The sequence below is a fragment of the Octopus bimaculoides genome, chromosome 14 (genome assembly GCF_001194135.2).
Source record: "Octopus bimaculoides isolate UCB-OBI-ISO-001 chromosome 14, ASM119413v2, whole genome shotgun sequence".
In the NCBI taxonomy this organism is placed as follows: Eukaryota; Metazoa; Mollusca; class Cephalopoda; order Octopoda; family Octopodidae; genus Octopus; species Octopus bimaculoides.
This window is the reverse complement of record NC_068994.1, coordinates 38,277,238-38,286,107: the sequence shown is the minus strand read 5'-3', so window position 1 is coordinate 38,286,107 and position 8,870 is coordinate 38,277,238. Positions and strand designations below refer to the sequence as shown.

The 8,870-nt window shown below is 32.7% G+C and overlaps 1 long non-coding RNA gene across 1 annotated transcript in view; it reads left to right on the top strand.

Annotated features, from left to right (window-relative positions):
* The window catches only part of LOC128249439 (uncharacterized), a 64,693-nt gene that overhangs the window by 28,779 nt on the left and 27,044 nt on the right, over positions 1–8,870 (top strand). The gene's annotated exons all lie outside the window — the stretch shown is intronic.

The window sequence follows — 8,870 nt, the reverse complement described above, 5'->3', positions numbered from 1 at the left end:
TGTGTGTGTGTGTGTGTGTGTGTGTGTGTGTGTGTGTGTGTGTGTGTGTGTGTGTGTGTGTATAAATACATATATTAAAAATAGTGGTGAAGTTGATAGCTGTAAATCTATAATTTTTGGTAAGGAAATTTTATGGTTTATAATTTAAAGCTTATTGTTTATCATCGTGGATAGATTGTGATTTGAAATGAAGTCTTTATATACAGAACTCAAAGGAGGACAAATGAAGACAATGCCAATTTACTATTTTTATAGTTACACTGATAATAAACTCATTATCAAAATGGCATGCTAATTATCTATTACTATTCTGATTATTTACTCTTCACTCCAGCCTAGATATTTCTAATGTCACCCAGAATTATTTACTGAACCATCATCCCCACATATACGTATGACAGAGATATTTTCCCCAAATTTAGAGTTTCATTTAGTGTAATTACTGCACAGAGAAATAATGAATGTTCTCAGGGAGAAACTAAGTTATAATGATACTTATTTTGAAACTATTTAGGTTACAGTTCCGAAGATTTGGAAAATAGATTGCTAAATTATTATTGAGGAAATTACAAGAAATTTTAGAAAGCAATGCTGGCATATACATTTAATGCTAAATATATTTAAATATTTAAAATAATTATTTTTTAATACTGGGACAATACTATAAGTTTGGTTAACTTTAATACGATAAAAGTTATACGATTATTCGTTAAGTAATTTTGATATAAAATTTAACAATTCAGTGATCATTTGAGAAGAGTAACTTTAACACTTTGGGGAGAAATCTATGTCTCACTTTCCTTTCTACTGTAGGCACAAGGCCAGAAATTTTGAGGGCAGGGGACTAGTCGATTACTTCAGCCCCAGTGTTTCACTGGTACTTAATTTACCGACCCCGAAAGGATGAAAGGCAAAAATCAATCTCTGAAGAATTTGAACTCAGAATATGAAGACAGGTGAAATACCGCTAAACATTTCATCCAGCGAGCTAACGATTCTCCTAGCTTACTGCTTTATCTATGTCTCACTTTGCAGTAACACTGTATGTCAGTGTCTGGGAGCAAAGTCATTACTTTTTACTTGTTTCACTCATTTGACTGAGGCCATGTCGGGGCACCACCTTGAAGAATTTTTAGTTGAATGAATCGACCCCAGTACTTATATTTAAAAATTTTTTTATAAGACTGGTACTTATTCTATTGGTCTCTTTTGCTGAACCACTAAGTTACATAAGCATACCAACTCTGGTTGTCAAGTGGTAGTGGGAGAAAAACACAGATACAAAGGTACACACGTGCACACACACACACAAACACACACACACACACACACACATATACAGAGGGCTTCTTTCAATTCCCATCTACCTAATCCATTCACACAAGGCTTTGGTCAGCCTGAAGCTATAGTAGAAGACACTTGCCCAAGGTGCCACACAGTGGGACTGAACTTGAGATCATGTGGTTGGGAAGAATCTTCCTATCACACAGCCGTACCTATGCCTAAGATATTTTTATTCTACTTTGCAACTCCTCACCCACTTAATGACAATAGCATAAAGAATTAATTACCATCTTATGCAAACCTAAAATAAACAAGAATCACACCAAGTCCCAATTCTGCTATTATGTGCTCCCACTGTAACCATGGAATTTATACCACCATTGGCCTAATAAACCACCTCAGAATGCACAAAGAGTAAAGCTGCTGATCTGGTCATCTTCAGAAGCATGAAGAATGAAGGTCACATCATTACAGGGTATAGGTAGGGTTGTGTACCTAAGAAATTTCTTTTCCAGTCCCTAGTTTTAGTATCAGTCTTATTGTGCAGAACTTTGTGCAAATGTCTTCTGTATCCTCAGGTCAACCAAAAATTTGGTAGACAAAAACTGAAAGGAGTACACCACATATGCATATATGTATATATATATATATATATATATATAAAGAGAGAGAGGGAGAAAAATACATGGGTAAGAACCAGGGAGCCAAGTATAGAAAGTCTGTAAGCTTCAAGCAGTCCATGGAAAGTATAAAGAATAAAAGACTTGACAGTGTATGATAAGGAACTATAACAATTTATTGGCATTGAAGTTTATACACTTTTTACCTTATCGAAGTTATGAGGAAATTCGATAAGCTGCCTGATGATTAGTTAAGTTTAGAACTCTACTTTGAGTAAATATTACATCAGAAGATCAGCTAGCTAAGAAACATATGCAGCTTACATTTTACTCATTCCACTCCCTCAGTTTGTGCGTGTGTATATATATATATATATATATATATATGTACCTGTATTTTTTTGTTTCAGTATTGCAAACTAATTGTAAAAAGAATGTCACTGTTATACAAACAACGGTGTGTATTTGTAAGAGCTGTGTAAACATATCTGGCCATTATGCCCTTCGTCTCTAAAAGGACTAGTAGGAAATGTTATCTCGCATGGAAGTAGGTGAAAGCTGAAAACAGAAAGAGCATCCAACCATAGAAAATTTGCATTAATAAAGTTTGTCTGACCTGTGCAAGCAGAAAATGATGATGATGATGTTAAACTAGAACTTATGAGGAAGCTGCATACATTTAATGCAGATCTACCAGCATTTGATAGTTCATATACACTGTCCTGTCATAAACTGATGCATTTATATACACAAACATGCATACATACATACAAACGCTTCTCAACACCAGAAAAGAGAAAGTTGATTCGGAGACTGCAGTTCCAAGCCCTCACTGGTACTGTAAAAATTTGTAAAATTTACCAGAAGTCTATAATTTAAGTATATATGCGCATGTTTAGACATATAACTATATGCATAAGAATACACACATAAAACAAAACATACATATCTGCTCATGCACTGATTCCAAATACTTCATATATACATACATGCATGCAAAAATACCCTGTTCCTTCCAATAAAGGAGCCTTGGATTTAGGTTAGAAATTGATTCTTTCTCTATTGGCAAGAAATCTTTAAATAAAACTGAAGAACGACATGCATACATACATATATATATATATATATATGTATATAGTCAATAAAACATATATCAGAAAAAAATGCCCATAATTGCACTTGGTGGGAATAACTCTCTCTACACCCTTTTCTTGCTGTATTATCATTTGCTAGCACTTTTATTGAAACCCAGCTTACTTTTAAAAATGGAGTGTTTAAGAAGATTCATAAATCAGCGTTTCCTAATTGTTGTTATTGAATTTGCCCAAGGTCAACATTGATGGAGTCAATAGAATAAAATACCAGTCAAGTACTAAGATGAAGGTCATTGATCCTAGTTATTGTTGGTTATTTATACCCTCTCCATTCAAATTGTTGGTTTTTGTGCTTAAATTAGAAACAGTTGTTTTGTAGATTGTAAATATTCTTGAAAGCTTGAAATAACAATAATTACAAACAAAAATCAAAAAAGGAAAACCAAAAGGGAAGGAAATGAAAAGCTTTCAGTTGATACTGCAATTATTACAAATATTTATGTACAAAATCATAAAATGCCATTTACAGATGATTGGTCAATTGTATCTTCCAACAGAGAATCAGAAAATCATATTTAGAATTGGGAATTGAAATTCCCAAATGATGAAAAGGTAGTTGAGAAATCTTCCAATTAGGAACTTTTTTTTAATTTTGAAATATTTTTTCCCCTTTTATAATGGAAATAAAAATGCATAGGGGACTTTTTAAATCCCTTAATAGATTGCCTTGTTGTGCAAATTATGTATGTATGTGTGTGTGTGTATGAATGAGTGTGTATGCATAAATGTGTGTGTGTGTGTGTGTGTGTAGTTAGATAGATAGACCTGCAGATAGCTTGATATAGATAAAGATATATATATGATAGATAGGTGTAAATATATGACATGTGTGTGTATACATGCGTAACATATATATATATATATATTTATATATATACACACACATGCAAACATATATATATATATATATATATGAATATGTACACACATATATATATATATATATATATATAGATAGATAGATAGATAGATAAAGATATCAAAATAATGAAAAGAAAAAAAGAAAATTTTTTTTAGTTTTGCTTGAAGGATTGTCAAATATATTTATTTATATTGTTGTTTTTATTGATTTTATATCAGGTGAATTTATTGTTAGTGAAAATGCTGTCCTATAATTACAAACAGCAATTTGCAAAGAAGGCAGGCAGGAGGTGGGTAGAGCATTTAGCACACGTTCTTGGAGAGAAAAAAAATAACAAAAAAAACATTAAATAGGAATTAATGTCATGTCTGATTTGACATTTAAACCCTAAAAATCAATATAAGTAGTGAAATAGAACAAACTTCTAATTGCTGGTGAAAGAATCTATGATGGCTTGTTACAAATTCTTTACTTCTGCTTCTTGTAAATTTTAGACATCATATACACTGTTTTAACAATAAACTTAATTTACTAACAAGCCTAATGCTCAGGTCAGTTCAGTTTATACAACAGTAATAACATTATAGTCACACTGTGTCAATCAAAGATTCTTTTCAAGGTGGAATTTTGGCATTTGTTTCATGACAAGTCAATGGTAATTTCTCACAGCATGATTCTTCATGCAGATTTTTTAAGTAATAGTTTAGAAAGGTGCAAGCATTACAATGTTGCTAAGAAGCTCCCTTTGCAGCAATGTGGTTCTGATTTCAATTCTGCTGCATGGCACTTTGGGCAAATGTCAAGTGTCTTCTACTATAGCCTTAGGGCAAGAAATATCAAAGCCATGTGAATGAATTTGATAGCTGGAAACTATGTAGAAGATCATCATACATGCAAACACACATAAATACATACACATATGTATGTGTGTGTGTGTGTGTGAAGGCTTGCGGCTTAGTGGTTAGGGTGTTTCTCTTATGATTGTAAGATTGTGGTTTTGATTCCTGAATCAGGGAATGCATTGAGTTCTTGAGCAAAACACTTCATTTCATGTTGTTCTGGTTCACTCTGCTGGTAAAACTGAGTAATCCTGCAATGGACTTGCCTCCTGACTAGTGAGGAATATATATGCCACAGAATCCAGGAAACCAGCCACATGAGCCTAAGACTTGGACAGAGCATTCAATTCTTTTTGGCACATGCATGCATGTGTGCATGTATGTGTGTATGAGTGTTTCTTTGTGCTTCCAGTTTATGGTCGTTTTTCCATACCAGCAAGTATTAGACAAATATATATGTGAAGCATTGCTTTGCAGCTAGTTACCCTTCTTGTTGCTAAATCTGTCCTGTTTTCAAAAGAATAGATGTATATGTTTATGTGTATATATGTGTATGTGTGTAAGTGTGTCTCTGTATGTATGGTTGTTTGATCTTTACTGCATCTCAACTGTCATAACCATTCTAACACTTTGCTAATATCATTTCATATCAGTCTGAATGCGATTGTGGTCTAGAAGTTAGACTGTTGCACCCACAATTGCTCGATGATGGGTCCGATTCCCACATTGGCTGGCATATTGTATTCTTGAGCAAAACACTTCATTTTATGCTGTTACAGTCCTCAAAGTGATCAGTTGACAGAATTGTTAGCACACTGGAGAAATTGCTTAGTGGCATTTCGTCTATCTTTATGTTCTGTGTTCAAATTCTACTGAGGTTGACTTTGCTTTCCTCCTCTTGAGGTTGATAAAATAATTAGCAGTTGAGCACTGGGATTGATCTAATTGACTTATCCACCCACCCCCTACTGAAATTGCTGGCCTTATGCCAATATTTGAAGTCATTACTATTTCATATTAGTATCTTCACCCTTGGAACTCTCCTTCCCCGCCTGTCTCAGTTTTTGGTTCCAAAGATCAATCCTAGAGGAATCCAAATGAATATTTGACAAAACCTTAAGGGTTTGTGCCAACTCTTCCTCCTTCTCTTCAGGGTGACAAATAAAAACAGCCCTCTCTATAAGCAGTAGTTAACACTCCTCTTCCTTATACCTTACAGAAGATATTTGTTGTTACTTGTTAAACTCCAGGACAGTTCAGATATAATAACATGTATGCACTAAGGATTCCAACCATGATGGCCCCATAGTTTTGTATATTTGAAACCATAATGTACAGTATGTCATTTCCTTCTTAATCGACTAGTTCGTGAACTAACCTATTATGTAGCTAATCATTCAATCAGCTAATCAACTGGTTTGTCAAAATCCTTTCATTACCATTTGCTTCCATTTACTCCAGGTCTGTCCAAAACACCAAGCTGACATAAGTACTGGAGTCAATATTCAACATGATGATCAACTAAAAACTCTATGACTGAAACCACTAAAAAAAAAATTATAAATTATAAAAGGAACTGTTTTTTTTTAATAAAAGTACAAGGTGGACAGCCTTTCAACCAAATATTATGAAGAAATGATTAGCTCTCTTGTAATAACTGTAATGTCTAGAAGAATGACACATATATGACAATGCTGGTTATTTATGAATATATTTTACAATAAAACATGAAAGGCAAATATTAGCCATTCAAAAGCACACATGAATGCCTAATCTGTATCTTCCATGCTGTAATTGCATTAATTTCAATACATAGTCTCAGATTAAGTCAGATGCCAGGTAAATACATTACCAATGTGTGTGTGTGAGAGAGAAAGTATGTGTGTGTGCATGTGTGTATGTATGTCATCATCAATTAGTATGGATGGTATGGTGTCATATCTATATGTTGTCTCATTGTCAAATTTCAGTAGCATTAGATAAAAGTCAAATGGACCACTTTCATTGGGAATCTACTTATCTCTCTTTCCCACACTCTATCAGTACTTGTCAGGCTATTACCCTTGTACCATTATTTAAATGACCTGTGTCTAGGTACACAATCGTTTACATGTCAATAAGTTAGAAGGAGTGGTAAGGAGGCCAGTTGAATTGTTAAATAGCAACAAAACTGATCACTGTGATCTTCACACACACACACTTCATTATATATTTATATGCATTAGGGAATAAGGAATGAAAATTAAAGTATTCTTGAAAGAAGGCAGGTCTACCAGAAATGTTTAAATAATGTCCTGGGTACACTTCATCTAGAAAAAAATTGGGATGACCATAGCTTTCAATTATGTTTGCTTGGTCAGAGTCAATGGGCATCTCTGATTGAGCTGACCAACAACAGCTTCTGTTACATATTTAGGAATTAAAATTTTAAATCATTATCAAAATTTGTATATAAAATTCAGATAACCATAGCTATAATTCCTTTATAATGAACTTTAATCTAGAATTATGTAATTATTTCTGGACATCGTTTGATGTCATCATAGATTTCATAGAAAATACATGTTGTCTCCTTGAGTAGTTAGGAAACCTAAGGCTTCTGGGAGAATGTGATCGAATTTTTTCAACTTAAAAAGATTTTTAATGAAATAAATTGTTTGTTTTTTGTTTTTTTAATAATATGTCTTAAAGCATGTGAATAAGGTAAAATTAGCATGTAAATATTGGGTTGAAAAACCCCTTTTGGATAGAATTTAGTTGCTGGTTCTAAACCAGTTCCCTTGGCCTTTTTCAGTGCTTCTGTGACAGGTGGGAGGAAATCAGTCTTACTTCAGAAACCTGGCCCTAATGATTGCAGCAGAGTGAACTGTGCTAACTGGTCATCTTGTTAAACTTTTCTATCTGGTCCTTGTGAGTTAGGGGAGTTAAACAAGGTGGTGATTATGTTTAGCACTATCAACCAAATCCCCCTCACAAGGCCTTGATTAATTTGAGATTGGTAGAAGACACTCAAAGCTCTGTATAGTGATATTGACAATATCAACATGAATTCTAAGTATAGTAAACATCTAAATGAAATTTATTAGCTACAACCAGGATTAGAAACCAGACTGCAGAATCTGCTCCTTAAGAATTTAGCTTCTCTTAGCTGGGTTTTGGTTTTTGAAATTAATTAAAAAAATTAAAATAGAAATACTTCAATGTTATGTTATCTATTTTGAAAACAGCTTCATTTTACAACATTTTATTCTATAGTAATTGTTTAGCTTTTCTTAATAATTTTTAATTGCCTTTTGAGACAAAGGATTAACATTGAAAACAAGGTTAGTTGACCTGCTCATTTTATGTTGTATATGCTTACGGAGAAAATAATTAACAAAAAGAAAACTGATAAAATAGTTAGAATGTTTTGTAAACATCATGAAGAATTAAAAAGAAATATAAGACTTTCATGCAAAAGTTTTGCTGTTTTTTTTCCCTTATTTTAAATCAACATCAATAATGAAGCTGGTATTGTCGCCCATTAGCAAATAACTATTTTCATAAGCTTGACGAAAGTTAAAATTAATATAGAATTAATTAGTTGTTTTATTATTGTATGTGAAACAGCTAACATTGATGAAATCTTCCACATTTTAGATGAAATAAAAAAAAAAGTTAGTTGTCTTAAATAGAAGGAAAAAAATAATAACTGTTTGTTCAAAATTTTACCTAGAGATGTTTACGTGTAAAGTAACATCACGAAAAAGCCCAGCAAAAACAATAAAACAAACACAATAAAAACTGAATAAGATGAAAGAAAATTATAAAGAAATAGCTAAATATATATATTAAAAAAATTATAGGCTCAGATATGGTTATGTGGTTAAGAAGTTTGCTTTGAAGTAATGTGGTTTTGGGTTCTTTCCACTTGGATTGCTTGTCATTTCATTATCCAACTGTCATCCTCTATATGCATCACATGTCAATAGTAGCCAAGTTTCTTTTCTCTGGAACACTACAAATGATTCCTATTATCCCCAAGATTTTTTTCTCAGCTCATTTATGCTCCATCATATTTGTACATTCACATTACAATATATATATATATATATATATATATATATATATA